Here is an 18,762-nt window from a genome sequence, read left to right on the forward strand (position 1 = left end):
AGGACGTCGGGAGATGCCTTCAAAACCCGGCACTAGGGGCAACGGTGAGTGCTATTAACATCCAGTGTGCTTGGGTTTTGCTAGGGCGTTGTGGACAGGAGGGAGGATGGGCGTAAACCTCAAGCTCCGGTTCCGAGGGTCCCGTATTCAATTTATTTTGTTGTTTTAACTCTATCCCAAACCCTTAACTTAACCAGAATGAGACACAGCAGCGGTGCAACCCCAGATGCAGCTGCTGCAGGAGGAGCAACCCAGGATGTCCAAAACACGTCAAAATTTGACATTTGGAGCAACTTCAAAATTTGACGTGTCGAGAAACATGGAAAAACATCAGAATCCAAAGTCAAATTTGTCAGACCAAGAGATCTTATTGCCATTAACACGAGACAGGGAGAAAGATAGAGAGAGAGCGTAAGAGAGACAAGGAGAGAGAAAGGGATAGAGATAAAGAGAGAGAGTAGGGGGTGAGAGAGAGAGAGAGAGATAGCGACAGACAGGAAAAAGGAGAGAGAAAAGGAGAAAGGGAGAGAGATATGGCAAACGGTCAATGTGCTCGTGTAAACAGCATTTGGAGATTTCTGTCCCAAGTCTGACAGGGTTTTGAGAGGAATGAAAGCGACCACTATGAACTCCAGTGACTGAAAAGTAACCCATTATGAACTATCACTGCAGAGATGCCGTTTTGGTTCACACAATCGTCATTTTAAACACATCACAGTCCTAGTTTCCTTCATGACGTCACTCATTCTACCATTTCCACCAATCTCCATCTATTTTAACATGTTAGCGTTAGCCGGGGTTAGCCATGAGCAATTAGCAGGTGCGTCGGGGAGATCATGGATATCCTTGAAAGCCATTCCTGTCACCATTAAGTCATTCCCGTAACCATAACACCAGCTACTCACTCTGCTTAGCTGACTGCGGACGCATCATCACCATCACCCATTCAGGCTAATGGGAAAATACATCTTAATGTAATGTCATAATGTGATCATCGCAGCTCCAGGACTCAATGGATGAAGCCCCCCGTAGCACAAACTGGATTACCCCAACTCCCTACCGCCCGTCTCTCTCACTCTCAAACGCCACCGCAGGGAAATAGACGGTCGTCATTATCATCACACACGGACGGCAATCCACTAATCTCGAGTAAACGAAGCCATAAGAGTGCCGCCATTATTAGCATAGCCGCGGTGCACTAAAGGCCACCACGCTAATGGCTAGATTAGTGCATACGTCATGCACTTATCCCAGGTAGGTGTCACTGTTAGGGGAGTGGAGGGGACATCCGTCAGAGATATGGTCACACGAATGGTGCTGAGTGTCAGGTTTCAGAGAGAGACAGAGGCAGTGAGAGAGAGGGGGGGAGTAGAGAGAGAAAAGGGAGGAACAGAGAGGGAGAGGTAGAACGAGGGGAGAGAGAAAGAGAGAGACAGGAAAAGTGAGAGAGATGAATGGACCGATCAGGGAATTAGAGGATTCTGGGATTGTTTATTGCTGCACTGTAATTGGATAAAGCAACCGACTAACCTCTTTAGGCCTGTCACTTAAGCTCATCCTCAGGAGGACCATCACAGACGGCCTGATTGAGTTTGCAGCCTATTGAAACTTTATCATTTTTTTTTAGAAGAGTGCTTGAACAAACGGTTTAAGTGTGATGTTTCAAATGATTTATGAAGGCAGGGAACATGGCGGTCTGGGGAGATATGTCATCACTAAAGATACACAGTATACTTACAGGGATGAGTTAGGATCACACAGCTATATCAACATTGGGCCCATACTTGAACCCCTCTCCCTCTCTTTGTTAGTTACTGTCACGGTCATCCTCCTCTTCATCTGAAGAGGAGAGGCGAGAAGGATCGGAGGACCAAAAATGCGGCGTGGTATGTGTTCATCATGAATTTTAATAAAGAAAACACTGAACACTGAAACACTATACAAAAACAATAAACCAATGACGACCGTGAAGCTAATGCGAGCTGTGCTGACACAAGCCATCAACATAGACAATCACCCACAAACAAACAGTGCAACCCAGGCTACATAAGTGTGATTCTCAATCAGAGACAACTAATGACACCTGCCTCTGATTGAGAACCATACTAGGCCGAAACATAGATATCCCCAAATCATAGAAAAACAAACATAGACTGCCCACCCAACTCACGCCCTGACCATACTAAATAAATACAAAACAAAGGAAATGAAGGTCAGAACATGACAGTTACACATATCATAGTACTCTTTCTGAATTCCTCCCCATAAAATCTTTCACTTAGGCCTAGATACAATTCTATTTGTATCAAGGAAGAGCCGCATTTGAAATATGAAGGCCATGTTCCCACGTTTGCGGATTGCATTCACGGTAAACGCTTCATACGCATACGCCGGCTCAATTGGAAATTATTTTTACATTTCATTCACGCTATAACCTGGATCTTCCGCGATACGGTCTGAATCTATCCCTGACTCTTTGTCTGTGTCTGTTTACCACTAGTTTACAATATGGTCTGAATCTAGCCCTGACTCGTTGTCTGTCTGTTTACCACTAGTTTACAATACGGACTGAATCTATCCCTGACTCTTTGTCTGTGTCTGTTTACCACTAGTTTACAATACGGTCTGAATCTAGCCCTGACTCTTTGTCTGTGTCTGTTTACCACTAGTTTACAATACGGTCTGAATCTAGCCCTGACTCTTTGTCTGTGTCTGTTTACCACTAGTTTACAATACGGTCTGAATCTAGCCCTGACTCTTTGTCTGTGTCTGTTTACCACTAGTTTACAATACGGTCTGAATCTAGCCCTGACTCTTTGTCTGTGTCTGTTTACCACTAGTTTACAAAACGGTCTGAATCTAGCCCTGACTCGTTGTCTGTCTGTTTACCACTAGTTTACAATACGGACTGAATCTATCCCTGACTCTTTGTCTGTGTCTGTTTACCACTAGTTTACAATACGGCCTGAATCTAGCCCTGACTCTTTGTCTGTGTCTGTTTACCACTAGTTTACAATACGGTCTGAATCTAGCCCTGACTCGTTGTCTGTCTGTTTACCACTAGTTTACAATACGGACTGAATCTAGCCTTGACTCTAGTCTGTGACTGTTTACCACTAGTTTACAATACGGACTGAATCTAGCCCTGACTCTTGTCTGTGTCTGTTTACCACTAGTTTACAATATGGACTGAATCTATCCCTGACTCTTTGCCTGTGTCTGTTTACCACTAGTTTACAATACGGTCTGAATCTAGCCCTGACTCTTTGCCTGTGTCTGTTTACCACTAGTTTACAATACGGACTGAATCTATCCCTGACTCTTTGCCTGTGTCTGTTTACCACTAGTTTACAATACGGTCTGAATCTAGCCCTGACTCTTTGTCTGTGTCTGTTTACCAATAGTTTACAATACGGACTGAATCTATCCCTGACACTTTGCCTGTGTCTGTTTACCACTAGTTTACAATACGGTCTGAATCTAGCCCTGACTCTTTGTCTGTGTCTGTTTACCAATAGTTTACAATACGGACTGAATCTATCCCTGACACTTTGCCTGTGTCTGTTTACCACTAGTTTACAATACGGTCTGAATCTAGCCCTGACTCTTTGCCTGTGTCTGTTTACCACTAGTTTACAATACGGACTGAATCTATCCCTGACACTTTGCCTGTGTCTGTTTACCACTAGTTTACAATACGGTCTGAATCTAGCCCTGACTCTTTGTCTGTGTCTGTTTACCACTAGTTTACAATACGGACTGAATCTAGCCCTGACTCTTGTCTGTGACTGTTTACCACTAGTTTACAATACGGACTGAATCTAGCCCTGACTCTAGTCTGTGACTGTTTACCACTAGTTTACAATACGTGAATCTGCCCTGACTCTTGTCTGTGTCTGTTTACCACTAGTTTACAATACGGACTGAATCTAGCCCTGACTCTTGTCTGTGACTGTTTACCACTAGTTTACAATACGGACTGAATCTAGCCCTGACTCTTTGTCTGTGTCTGTTTTCCACCACTAGTTTTTACTTGCTATATTGTATTTACTTTGCCACCATAACGACTTGATCTGATCGAATCTAGGCCTAAGAAAATAGAAACTAAACTATTCATTGGAAAATAGAAACTAAACTTTCCATTTTCATTCATTGGACAAGATTGAAAGTTCTGACTCGTTGTCTGTCTGTTTACCACTAGTTTACAATACGGTCTGAATCTATTGACTCTTTGTCTGTGTCTGTTTACCACTAGTTTACAATACGGACTGAATCTAGCCCTTCTTGACCACTCAATAGTCTGTGACTGTCTTACCACTAGTTTACAATACGGACTGAATCTAGCCCTGACTCTTTGTCTGTGTCTGTTTACCACTAGTTTACAATTCTTCTACCTGACTCTTTGGACTGAAAAGTCTAATCCCTGACTCGTTGTCTGTCTGTTTACCACTAGTTTACAATACGGTCTGAATCTATGCCTGACTCTTTGTCTGTGTCTGTTTACCACTAGTTTACAATACGGACTGAATCTAGCCCTGACTCTTGTCTGTGTCTATTTACCACTAGTTTACAATATGGACTGAATCTAGCACTGACTCTTTGTCTTTCTCTGTTTACCACTGGTTTACAATACGGACTGAATCTAGCCCTGACTCTTTGTCTGTGTCTGTTTTACCACTCTATCCCTGACCACTCTTTGCCTGTGTCTGTTCTGTTTACCACTACAATACGGACTGAATCTAGCCCTGACTCTTTGTCTGTGTCTGTTTACCACTAGTTTACAATACGGACTGAATCTAGCCCTGACTCTTTGTCTGTGTCTGTTTACCACTAGTTTACAATACGGTCTGAATCTAGCCTGACTCTTTGTCTGTGTCTGTTTACCACTAGTTTACAATACGGACTGAATCTAGCCCTGACTCTTGTCTGTGTCTGTTTACCACTAGTTTACAATATGGACTGAATCTAGCCCTGACTCTTGTCTGTCTGTTTACCACTAGTTTACAATACGGACTGAATCTAGCCCTGACTCTTTGTCTGTGTCTGTTTACCACTAGTTTACAATACGGACTGAATCTAGCCCTGACTCTTTGTCTGTGTCTGTTTACCACTAGTTTACAATACGGACTGAATCTAGCCCTGACTCTTTTGTCTGTGTCTGTTTACCACTAGTTTACAATACGGACTGAATCTAGTCTGTTTTTACCACTGACTCGGACTGAATCTGTGACTGTTTACCACTAGTTTACAATACGGACTGAATCTAGCCCTGACTCTTTGTCTGTGTCTGTTTACCACTAGTTTACAATACGGACTGAATCTAGCCCTGACTCTAGTCTGTGACTGTTTACCACTAGTTTACAATACGGACTGAATCTAGCCCTGACTCTTTGTCTGTGTCTGTTTACCACTAGTTTACAATACGGACTGAATCTAGCCCTGACTCTTGTCTGTGTCTGTTTACCACTAGTTTACAATACGGACTGAATCTAGCCCTGACTCTTTGTCTGTGACTGTTTACCACTAGTTTACAATACGGACTGAATCTAGCCCTGACTCTTTGTCTGTGTCTGTTTACCACTAGTTTACAATACGGACTGAATCTAGCCCTGACTCGTTGTCTGTGTCTGACTCGTTGTCTGCATCCAATTTTTATTTCTACTTTGCACATTCTTCCACTGCAAATCTACCATTCCAGTGTTTTACTTGCTATATTGTATTTACTTTGCCACCATAACGCTTGATCTGATCGAATCTAGGCCTAAGAAAATAGAAACTAAACATTTCCATTTTCATTCATTGGACAAGATTGAAAGTTCGGCAGCCCTGACTCGTTGTCTGTCTGTTTACCACTAGTTTACAATACGGTCTGAATCTATGCCTGACTCTTTGTCTGTGTCTGTTTACCACTAGTTTACAATACGGACTGAATCTAGCCCTGACTCTTGTCTGTCTGTTTACCACTGGTTTACAATACGGACTGAATCTAGCCCTGACTCTTTGTCTGTGTCTGTTTACCACTAGTTTACAATACGGTCTGAATCTATGCCTGACTCTTTGTCTGTGTCTGTTTACCACTAGTTTACAATACGGACTGAATCTAGCCCTGACTCTTGTCTGTGTCTGTTTACCACTAGTTTACAATATGGACTGAATCTAGCACTGACTCTTTGTCTTTCTCTGTTTACCACTGGTTTACAATACGGACTGAATCTAACCCTGACTCTTGTCTATGTCTGTTTTACCACTGGTTTACTATGCGGACTGAATCTAGCCCTGACTCGTTGTCTGTCTGTTTACCACTAGTTTACAATACGGACTGAATCTAGCCCTGACTCTTTGTCTGTGTCTGTTTACCACTAGTTTACAATACGGACTGAATCTAGCCCTGACTCTTGTCTGTGACTGTTTACCACTAGTTTACAATACGGACTGAATCTAGCCCTGACTCTTTGTCTGTGACTGTTTACCACTGGTTTACAATACGGACTGAATCTAGCCCTGACTCTTTGTCTGTGACTGTTTACCACTGGTTTACAATACGGACTGAATCTAGCCCTGACTCTTGTCTGTGACTGTTTACCACTGGTTTACAATACGGACTGAATCTAGCCCTGACTCTTGTCTATGTCTGTTTACCACTGGTTTACAATGCGGACTGAATCTAGCCCTGACTCTTGTCTATGTCTGTTTACCACTGGTTTACAATGCGGACTGAATCTATCCCTGACTCTTTGTCTGTGTCTGTTTACCACTAGTTTACAATACGGACTGAATCTATCCCTGACTCGTTGTCTGTCTGTTTACCACTAGTTTACAATACGGACTGAATCTATCCCTGACTCTTTGCCTGTGTCTGTTTACCACTAGTTTACAATACGGTCTGAATCTATGCCTGACTCTTTGTCTGTGTCTGTTTACCACTAGTTTACAATACGGACTGAATCTATCCCTGACTCTTGTCTGTGACTGTTTACCACTAGTTTACAATACGGACTGAATCTAGCCCTGACTCTTTGTCTGTGTCTGTTTACCACTAGTTTACAATATGGACTGAATCTAGCACTGACTCTTTGTCTTTCTCTGTTTACCACTGGTTTACAATACGGACTGAATCTAGCCCTGACTCTTGTCTATGTCTGTTTTACCACTGGTTTACAATACGGACTGAATCTAGCCCTGACTCGTTGTCTGTCTGTTTACCACTAGTTTACAATACGGACTGAATCTCGCCCTGACTCTTTGTCTGTGTCTGTTTACCACTAGTTTACAATACGGACTGAATCTAGCCCTGACTCTTGTCTGTGTCTGTTTACCACTAGTTTACAATATGGACTGAATCTAGCACTGACTCTTTGTCTTTCTCTGTTTACCACTGGTTTACAATACGGACTGAATCTAACCCTGACTCTTGTCTATGTCTGTTTTACCACTGGTTTACTATGCGGACTGAATCTAGCCCTGACTCGTTGTCTGTGTCTGACTCGTTGTCTGCATCCAATTCATTTATTTAGCTCCTTTGCACCCCATTATTTTTATTTCTACTTTGCACATTCTTCCACTGCAAATCTACCACTCCAGTGTTTTACTTGCTATATTGTATTTACTTTGCCACCATAACGCTTGATCTGATCGAATCTAGGCCTAAGAAAATAGAAACTAAACATTTCCATTTTCATTCATTGGACAAGATTGAAAGTTCGGCAGCCCTGACTCTTTGTCTGTGTCTGTTTACCACTAGTTTACAATACTTTATTTTATTTATTTATTTCACCTTTATTTAACCAGGTAGGCAAGTTGAGAACAAGTTCTCATTTACAATTGCGACCTGGCCGAGATAAAGCAAAGCAGTTTGACACATACAACTACACAGAGTTACACATGGAGTAAAACAAACATACAGTCAATGATACAGTATAAACAAGTCTACATACAATGTGAACAAATGAGGTGAGATAAGGGAGGTAAAGGCAAAAAAAAGGCCATGGTGGCAAAGTAAATACAATATAGCAAGTAAAACACTGGAATGGTAGATTTGCAGTGGAAGAATGTGCAAAGTAGAAATAAAAATAATGGGGTGCAAAGGAGCAAAATAAATAAATAAATTAAATAAATACAGTAGGGAAAGAGGTAGTTGTTTGGGATAAATTATAGGTTGGCTATGTACAGGTGCAGTAATCTGTGAGCTGCTCTGACAGTTGGTGCTTAAAGCTAGTGAGGGAGATAAGTGTTTCCAGTTTCAGAGATTTTTGTAGTTCGTTCCAGTCATTGGCAGCAGAGAACTGGAAGGAGAGGCGGCCAAAGAAAGAATTGGTTTTGGGGGTGACTAGAGAGATATACCTGCTGGAGCGTGTGCTACAGGTGGGAGATGCTATGGTGACCAGCGAGCTGAGATAAGGGGGGACTTTACCTAGCAGGGTCTTGTAGATGACATGGAGCCAGTGGGTTTGGCGACGAGTATGAAGCGAGGGCCAGCCAACGAGAGCGTACAGGTCGCAATGGTGGGTAGTTTATGGGGCTTTGGTGACGAAACGGATTGCACTGTGATAGACTGCATCCAATTTGTTGAGTAGAGTGTTGGAGGCTATTTTGTAAATGACATTGCCGAAGTCGAGGATTGGTAGGATGGTCAGTTTTACAAGGGTATGTTTGGCAGCATGAGTGAAGGATGCTTTGTTGCAAAACAGGTAGCCAATTCTAGATTTAACTTTGGATTGGAGATGGTTGATGTGGGTCTGGAAGGAGAGTTTACAGTCTAACCAGACAACTAGGTATTTGTAGTTGTAGTTGTCCATGTATTCTAAGTCAGAGCCGTCCAGAGTAGTGATGTTGGACAGGCGGGCAGGTGCAGGCAGCGATCGGTTGAAGAGCAAGCATTTAGTTTTACTTGTATTTAAGAGCAATTGGAGGCCACGGAAGGAGAGTTGTATGGCATTGAAGCTTGCCTGGAGGGTTGTTAACACAGTGTCCAAAGAAGGGCCAGAAGTATACAGAATGGTGTCGTCTGCGTAGAGGTGGATCAGAGACTCACCAGCAGCAAGAGCGACATCATTGATGTATACATACGGACTGAATCTAGCCCTGACTCTTTGTCTGTGTCTGTTTACCACTAGTTTACAACACGGACTGAATCTTGCCCTGACTCGTTGTCTGTCTGTTCACCACTAGTTTACAATACGGACTGAATCTAGCCCTGACTCTTGTCTGTTTCTGTTTACCACTAGTTTACAATACGGACTGAATCTAGCCCTGACTCTTTGTCTGTGACTGTTTACCACTAGTTTACAATACGGATTGAATCTAGCCCTGACTCTTTGTCTGTGTCTGTTTACCACAAGTTTTGCTCTCTATTTTCTATTTGTCCTCATCTTTTTCTCTCTACTCCACACTTTTCTCTCCATCCCTTCTTCACTGTGAGTAATGTGTCACTGTAGCCAGGTGCTCAGTGCATTTGGAAGGCTAATTTCTACCTCTGGATTAATTCATCAAAGCTTTGAGAGTTGTCAAGAAGACCCTTCTGAGATCACTGGCCGTCTCCGCCAGCTAGCGGGAGGAGGACGAGACTCGCATGACAAGATACGCACACACTCCCCCATACATCCACACCTACACACTGCGTCAAGCCTCCAGGATCTTCACACCTGCTCCATAGCAACAGTGTTGTGATGGCAGCTGACAACATAATAGGCTTTTCATCTAAAGAACTTCTGCCACTAATGCAGCCAAAACCTCTCAGATGTCTAAAACCTTGGTCTTTGTAACTCGGAAAGTCAAGCATTCAAACACACTTCCATACAGACCTTTTCCTGTAACACACACTCACTCACATAGACATTTTGCTCACTAAACGGACGTTCATTCTCGCATTCTCTCGCTATTCAGCCTCTTAGTATCAGGAATCAAGGTAAGACCCAGATGCAGACATGTCAAAGTGGCAATGGTTTAATATTCCAACAGGGGCAGGCAATAGACTGGTCAAGACAGGCAGAGGTCAATAACCCAGAGGTGGGGCAACGGTACAGGTCGGCAGGCAGGCTCAGGGGCAGGCAGAGTGGTCAGGCAGGCGGGCTCAGAGTCAGGACAGGCAAGGGTCAAAGCCAGGAGTGCGAGAAAAAGAGAGACTCGGAAAAGCAGGAGCTGGGAACAAAAAAGCTCCTTGACTTGACAAACAAGGCAAACTGGCAACAGGCAAACAGAGAACACAGGTATAAATACACTGGGGATAATGGGGAAGATGGGCGACACCTGGAGGGGGGTGGAGACAATCGCAAGGACGGGTGAAACACTTAGCGTGACACTTAGCTCTGACCTGTGGCAATCCAACTGGGATTTTTCTGAGAAGAGCTTTTTCACATTAGAAATAATGGTTTGAGAAAGTGCTATGGTTAATGTTCAGAAACATCAAATAAGTTATATTAGCTCAAGTCTATTGCCGTCAATATTATGTTTATTGTTTATAGGTATAATGATTGTAAGATTTACAAAAACACAAATGACAACACTAAACGATAATGACGGATGTAATGACCATAACAGTAAATGTAATTGACAGTCAGTTAATAACTGGAACGTCACAAAGGGACTCGAAGAGACACAAAATATGCCGCATGTAATCACCTCTCGATTGAAGCGACCCACACACTGTAAATGAATCCGCCTTTTTTTCAATTTCCTCGCTCATTGCTTGGATGACCGTGTTAACATGTTGGCCCCTGTCTTCCCTCATTTTCCCTGTAGATGAAGTCCTAATTGGGTTTTTCAAGAGGCTCCGGGCTGAGGCGTATCAAAAGGTCCTGATTCCTTTGTCTTCTCCTCGACCTGAGCCACCTGTGAGTATCTCTCTCTCTCTCTCTCTTCCTACCTCTGTTTCTTTATGTTTTTCTCTCCATCTCCTTTTTTCTCCCTCTCTCGCTCCCTCCCAATCTCCCCCACCCTCACTCTCTCTGTCGCTCTCTCCATCTCCCTTTTTCTCACTCTCTCGCTCCCTCTCAAATCAAATCAAAATCAAATCAAATTTATTTATATAGCCCTTCGTACATCAGCCGATATCTCAAAGTGCTGTACAGAAACCCAGCCTAAAACCCCAAACAGCAAGCAATGCAGGTGTAGAAGCACGGTGGCTAGGAAAAACTCCCTAGAAAGGCCAAAACCTAGGAAGAAACCTAGAGAGGAACCAGGCTATGTGGGGTGGCCAGTCCTCTTCTGGCTGTGCCGGGTGGAGATTATAACAGAACATGGCCAAGATGTTCAAATGTTCATAAATGACCAGTATGGTCGTATAATAATAAGGCAAAACAGTTGAAACTGGAGCAGCAGCACGGTCAGGTGGACTGGGGACAGCAAGGAGTCATCATGTCAGGTAGTCCTGGGGCATGGTCCTAGGGCTCAGGTCCTCCGAGAGAGAAAAAGAAAGAGAGAATTAGAGAGAGCATATATGGGGTGGCCAGTCCTCTTCTGGCTGTGCCGGTGGAGATTGTAACAGAACATGGCCAAGATGTTCAAATGTTCATAAATGACCAGCATGGTCGAATAATAATAAGGCAGAACAGTTGAAACTGGAGCAGCAGCACGGCCAGGTGGACTGGGGACAGCAAGGAGTCATCATGTCAGGTAGTCCTGGGGCATGGTCCTAGGGCTCAGGTCCTCCGAGAGAGAGAGAGAGAGAGAGAGAGAGAGAGAGAGAAAGAGAGAATTAGAGAACGCACACTTAGATTCACACAGGACACCGAATAGGACAGGAGAGGTACTCCAGATATAACAAACTGACCCTAGCCCCCCAACACATTAACTACTGCAGCATAAATACTGGAGGCTGAGACAGGAGGGGTCAGGAGACACTGTGGCCCCATCCGAGGACACCCCCAGACAGGGCCAAACAGGAAGGATATAACCCCACCCACTTTGCCAAAGCACAGCCCCCACACCACTAGAGGGATATCTTCAACCACCAACTTACCATCCTGAGACAAGGCTGAGTATAGCCCACAAAGAACTCCGCCATGGCACAACCCAAGGGGGGGCGCCATCCCAGACAGGATGACCACATCAGTGAATCAACCCACTCAGGTGACGCACCCCTTCCAGGGACGGCAAGAGAGAGCCCCAGTAAGCCAGTGACTCAGCCCCTGTAATAGGGTTAGAGGCAGAGAATCCCAGTGGGAAGAGGGGAACCGGCCAGGCAGAGACAGCAAGGGTGGTTCGTTGCTCCAGAGCCTTTCCGTTCACCTTCCCACTCCTGGGCCAGACTACACTCAATCATATGACCCACTGAAGAGATGAGTCTTCAGTGAAGACTTAAATGTTGAGACCGAGTTTGCGTCTCTGACATGGGTAGGCAGACCGTTCCAAAAAATGGAGCTCTATAGGAGAAAGCCCTGCCTCCAGCTGTTTGCTTAGAAATTCTAGGGACAATTAGGAGGCCTGCGTCTTGTGACCGTAGCGTACGTGTAGGTATGTACGGCAGGACCAAATCAGAGGGATAGGTAGGAGCAAGCCCATGTAATGCTTTGTAGGTTAGCAGTAAAACCTTGAAATCAGCCCTTGCTTTGACAGGAAGCCAGTGTAGAGAGGCTAGCACTGGAGTAATATGATCAAATTTTTTGGTTCTAGTCAGAATTCTCCTCCACCCTCACTCTCTCTGTTGCTCTCTCCATCTTCCTTTTTCTCACTCTCTCGCTCCCTCTCAATCTCCTCCACCCCCCTCTTTCTGTTGCTCTCTCCATCTCCTTTTTCTCCCTCCCTCTCTCGCTCCCTCCCAATCTCCCCCACCCCCCCCTCTCTGTCGCTCTCTCCATCTCCCTTTTTCTCACTCTCTCGCTCCCTCTCAATCTCCTCCACCCCCTTTCTGTTGCTCTCTCCATCTCCTTTTTCTCCCTCCCTCTCTCGCTCCCTCCCAATCTCCCCCCCCCCCCCTCTCTCTGTCGCTCTCTCCATCTTCCTTTTTCTCACTCTCTCGCTCCCTCTCAATCTCCTCCACCCTCACTCTCTCGGTCGCTCTCTCTATCTCCCTCCATCTCTCCCTCTCTCCGTCTCTCCGTAGAGACCCCATGGTGGGGCTATAACCCAGGCTGGTCTCTGTTCATTACTAAAGGGGAAATGGGGTTCTTGATGCGGGCCCAGACGCCGCCTCAACCCGCCTATTCCCTCTGCCACTCGCCAAATTTCAAATCAAATTAGCTGACCTGCTCAGACTGAGAGAGCCCTTAGACCCGCCCTTCTCTCTCTCATACACACGCACACACACACACGCACACACGCACACACACACACACACACACACACACACACACACACACACAGAGAGAGAGAGAAAGGAAGGCCTGTAGCATGGTGCTCTCATCCTGAATGCTAGTGCTTCACACTCATACACAGGAGCTCTACACACAACCTATGAACATCATTAGCCATCATTAGCCATCATTAGCCATCATTAGCCATCATTAACCTTTAGCAAGGTGTGGTTGTAATATAACTATGCTGTTTCCTCTCCTATACAGAAGCACTGGGGTGCATGGTGTCTTTGTCAGTGCTGCGTTGCTGTAAGGTTAAATAGACGTTCACTCAGCGTTGTTGGTAGCTAGGGAAACAGCATGAGATGGTTAATGAGGAAGTGGTAGAGGCGACACAGGAAGTCACTTAATCCTCTTCCCCGCTTACTGCCCCCCTACCACCACCAGTGCCCCTGTACCCCACTGTGTGCAATAATTACAGTCTCCAGTGCACCAGTGAAATCTGCCTCCCCTTTCCCTGTGGTGTGTGTTCAGTATGTGGGAGGAGAAGAAACCACACACACTCACACACTCACACACTCACACACGCAGTAGTTTTCCGTTCACTTTGTCTGTCCTCCTGTGTCTGGCGATAGGCTCTAACGTTATATTATCAAACTAATTGTACTATGTAGTAACAATATCATTCTGCAATCTACATTTTATGCCATTACACTTTTGCCTTTTTAAATAGTATCTTCTATCTGGAGAGCAATTTACCAATAACAGGAGATTTAAAACCCTGATCCATTGTCCTCTTTTAATAAAATGTCATCATGGGAACCTCTCAAACCCACACACAAATCATCTACTCTAAAGTGAATTGAGTTCCAGAATTACTGAGATGGATTTTGGACTGTAAAGAACCCTTGCGTAGCCATTACTGTAAGAAAAAGAATTGATTGCATCAACCTGCCCTTTCACATGTCCGATCCATAGTCCTAAGTGCCCGTGGAGCGAGGGGCTTTAACCTGAAAGGAAAGAGTGTAAGGATTTTGTCTGCCTGATATTGAACAGCACAGTGGTGTTAGTGTTAGTCATGCTGCACTGCTTTTCACTGAGCAACACAAAGACGCAAATGTCATGTTGTCATACTTCATTGAAACACACACACACACACACACACACACACACACACACACACACACACACACACTCGACAACACACCCTGGAGCCCCCAGTCTTGTGTGTGTGTGTGTGTGTTTGTGTGAGTGTCAGAGTGTGATTTGTATTCTTGTACAATGTGTTCTCGTGTTCATGCTTTTTTATCACAAGTACAATTCCTTCAGGTGAGTTGAGAGGCGATAAAGTGAAAAGTGCATCGCCTCTGATGATGTGGTGCAAAACCCCATTAAATTAATCCATTCCATAACCTCCAGCTGTCTGTCTCTATCTCTCTTTCCATTTTCTCTTTCTCTTCTCTCTCCCAAGCACCCACTTTACTCTCTCTCTCTCTCTCTCTCTCTCTCTCTTTCTTTCTCTCCCTCTCACTCTCTCTCCCCTCTCTCTCTCTTTCTCTCTCTGTGTATCTTTTTCCCTCTCTTTTCAATCTCTCTTTCTTTTTCACTCTCCCTTCTCTCTCTCTTTCTCACCTCAGACACCATAGAAATCCCATGGCGACACTCAGAGCAACATAGATTGGATCAGACTCTGTGTGAGCTGTAAGCTCCTCATCCAGGCAGAGAGAATGCATTTCTCCCCTGACAGAGGCACTCTCTTCTCTCTATCTCTCCTTTTGGGAAAGATTACCACACGCCGTCAGAGAAACGAGGGCCAATCTGACTTTAGCATTTGTTTGCCTCAGTTGGAGCTCTTTTAAAGGAACGTTCATAGAGGTTAGGATGACAACGCTCCCACAACCTGCACAATCCATTCTGTCCGCCAGTGTCTCTGTATGACAGGGGCTTTAATTCATTCTTATGTACTTAGGAATATTTTCCACCCTAGTGTACCTGAACTCAGTGTTCTCTCTCGCTGTGATTCGTCTTACAGGAAACGGGAACATTGTCACTGGTTTTTATGCAGTGTGGTATTATTCATAACCCCTAGGATGCTTTGTATAAGCAGGGTTTATTAAGACAATGATTGTGTATCGTAAATCACTGATACGCATGCATTTAAAAGGAACATAATTATCAATCTATCACCCATTTAATGATGCAGAACCATAACATACTGTAAATCAAAGTATCACACTTGTTTTTCTCCCCTTTTTCTAAATGTTCTCTCTCGTTGTCTCTCTCTGTTTTGTCTCTCTCTGCAGGTGTGGACTGTAGTCTAAACGGTCTTTCCCAGGGTCTGTGCTTCTCTTTGCTATTCCCTCTCCCAGGGCTGAGCTTGTCTTTCATTACGTGGACCTGACACTGTCTGGAGGAGCCCACGTCTGTTTGTCACCGTCTAATAGGGCCTAGCAATCTACAAGGTGCACATACACCTCCGAGTCTGTGTCTCTCTCTGGCAGTGGAGGAAGAGACCAATCACGCTGTCGTACTTGCTTCAGTCTGGGGTACAGTTTCACTTGGTGTCTACGTCAATGGTGGGGATTGAAACAGACACCTATGGACAAATTCTGCCTATGACTTACTGGACAGGAATTGACCAAAGCTCACTAGGGTCTAGGATGCTAGGTTGCTACCACTAGCCCCTATCACTTCCATTAGAAGCTAGTCTTCAGGTATGGGTAAATCAGGGTTAATTGTTTCCCTGGTCTGTCTCTCCTGCTACATTCAGTAGTGTTGCCTGGGTGGATTTGCTCGAACACCATTGTTCAACCTTCCCAAGTTCTCCCATGTAGCCCCGCTCCTCCGCCGACTCCACTGGCTTCCAGTAGAACCTTGCATCCACTACAAGACCATGGTGCTTACCTACGGAGCAGCAAGAGGAACTTCCCCCTCCCGACCTTCAAACCCTACAATCCCAACCCGAGCACTCCGTTCTGCCACCTCTGGTCTCTTGGCCGTCATTTCGTAATTGACTGGGCTGAGCTCCCACTCAGCCCAGTCACAGCTCTTCTCTGTCCTGGCACCCCAATGGTGGAACCAGCTTCCCACTGAAGCTAGGACAGCAGAGTCCCTGCACATCTTCCAAACACATCTGAAACCCTACCTCTTCATAGAGTATCTTAAATAAGACATCTCAGGTTTATTCAGATGTCATTGAGGACAACATTACTATGACTGTGATGTGTGGTTGTCCTGCTATCTTAAGATGAATGGACCAACTGTAAGTCAATCTGGATAAGAGAGTCTGCTAAATAACTCCATGTCAAAATATGAAATGAGATGGAAGGGAAAATAAAGATGCAGTAGAAGAGGGAGATGGGATGGAGAAAGAGGATGTCAACGGGTGGAAAGAAAAAGGGTTGAGAGGGATGAAGAGAATAAAGGAAGATAATAAATAGCCTGGTCTAAACCCTCTCATTTCTGTCTCTCTGTGTGCCTGTCTGTCAGCATCCTCTAGATCGTCACAATGCCAGGCCTACCCAGCACAGAGCAGCAATATTTTATGAATCTATCGCTGCCTTAATTTGACCCCCCCCCCCCATCTTTAACCCATGGAGGAAATGAAAGATGGAGAGAATCAGAGGGAGGGGAGGACAAAAGGAATCTGCAGAGGAGGTTTGAACAGGGAGTGGGAGTTGAGAAACCTGCTTCTGTGTGAGGATGATGAAAGGTGAAAAAGTCTGATAGATCTTTCTAATTTAAATGCACCCGTGTGTGTGTGTGTGTGTGTGTGTGTGTGTGTGTGTGTGTGTGTGTGTGTGTGTGTGTGTGTGTGTGTGTGTGCGTGCGTGCGTGTCCATGTGTGTCCGTGTGTGTCCGTGTGTGTCCATGTGGGTGTGGGTGGGTGGGTGTGTGTGTTAGTGTATTGTTCACTTGCTACTAACAAGATGCTTCTTTGAAAGGCACAGAGCATTCATTCCCCGTGCGTGTCTTTTGAGGGGAGAAGCGCAGGGAAATGTCAGCCATTAAAAAGATACAACCCTGTCGCGAGAATGACGCCTAGTGCCGAGAAAAACAACATTCATCCCATAAACAATACACAAGAGCGAAATGGAAAGAGAGAGAGAGTTTGCAAAGAGAGAAAAGAAAAATATAGTTGTATAGATTGAAGGAGCGAGATGGTGAGAGCGTGGAAGAAAGGAAAAGAACGGGGAACGGATGATAGCAGTTTTTCTCCGCTTTACCAGTGACTCAGCCTGCCAGTCCTCTGTCACAAAGCCTTTACTTCTCTCTCTCCCCCCCTCTCTTTCTTATTCTCTCTCTCTCTCTTTCTCTCCCTTTTCTATCTCGCTCTCGTTCTCTCTCTCTCCATCTTCTAGGGTGATTGTTTAATCATTCTTCTCTGACGGCGTGAAAGCCCTCCCATCTCCTGCTCCGTAGAGCTGCTGCATTGTGAAACACATCATTAGGTGCATAGGAATAGGTTCCCGGAGCTCTCCTTTTAATTCACTCCAATTCCATTCAAGCCGCTGTGTTGGCATGAATAGTGAATAGTGAAGATTGCCAAACCAATTCTTTTTTTTGTGCGGTTAAGTACAAATAGTGGCACCATTACAACATAAAAGACTTGTAATGTTACTGATAATACATTTTCCTCTGTGGAATCTCTCTCACTCAGCTGTTGTTTTGTTGATCCTCTATGTTTGCGGCCAAGGTCAATTTCTCAGGAGGCCAACAATCTCCGAACAATCCTCTTTGCTGCTTTGATAATGGTCTGGGGAAATATCTAAACTAAGGACCTTTGAGGGTTGTAATGACGATCTTAATGCTACCAAGGCTCAAAGCAATGAGACCCTTGGCAGTTACACTCACTGATTTCCAATTGTAACTAAGTGTTACTCACAAGGAGCAAAGCTCAGCCTGGAATGGATAGGTGTCACCTTTCTCACTCTCCGTACTCTCTGTCTCTCTCACTTCGTTTCCCTCTTTCCCCTCCCCTCTTCTCCTCCCTAGATGTCAGCCCTGATTGTTTCAATGTGACAAGAACAGATTTTACCATCCCAGGTTTGAAGAGAAGACATCAGTCAAAGTGAACCCTCTCCCTCCTTCTCTCTCCCTCCTTCCCTCCCCATATCTCCCTCTACCTCTAGATTCTTCTCATCTATTATCTGCCTGTCTGGAAAAGGGACATGTTTTTCCCCTGTTCTTTCTCACTCTTCTCCCTGATCTAGCACTCCAGAACAAGCACAACCAGGGTTTGTCTCTCTCTCTCTCTTTTCTCATTCAACCTTTTCTTAATTGCAAGAAGAACGTTTCCAGCGACTGCATGGACTGTGAAATACAGAGAAAGGGAGGGAGGGAGGGAGGGAGGGAGGGAGGGAGGGAGGGAGGGAGGGAGGGAGGGAGGGAGGGAGGGAGGGAGGGAGGGAGGGAGGGAGGGAGGGAGGGAGGGAGGGAGGGAGGGAGGGGGAAGGGTAAAAGAAAGGAGAAGGCAAGGCAAGAAGAGAATTCCAGGGGAGATTTTGATTGGCCCACTCCACTCCAGGTATTA

At 45.0% G+C, this 18,762-nt stretch overlaps 1 long non-coding RNA gene across 1 annotated transcript in view; it reads left to right on the forward strand.

The window, feature by feature from the left end:
* The window catches only part of LOC112214247, a 38,769-nt gene extending 21,772 nt beyond the window's left edge, over positions 1-16,997 (forward strand). The window contains exons 3-4 of the long non-coding RNA XR_002948095.2: positions 10,738-10,829; positions 15,533-16,997. This is a non-coding gene — a long non-coding RNA (uncharacterized LOC112214247). The remainder of the gene's footprint in view (positions 1-10,737; positions 10,830-15,532) is intronic.
* The last annotated feature ends 1,765 nt before the right edge of the window (positions 16,998-18,762 follow it).

Source organism: Oncorhynchus tshawytscha, linkage group LG33, assembly GCF_018296145.1.
Source record: "Oncorhynchus tshawytscha isolate Ot180627B linkage group LG33, Otsh_v2.0, whole genome shotgun sequence".
Lineage (NCBI taxonomy): Eukaryota > Metazoa > Chordata > Actinopteri > Salmoniformes > Salmonidae > Oncorhynchus > Oncorhynchus tshawytscha.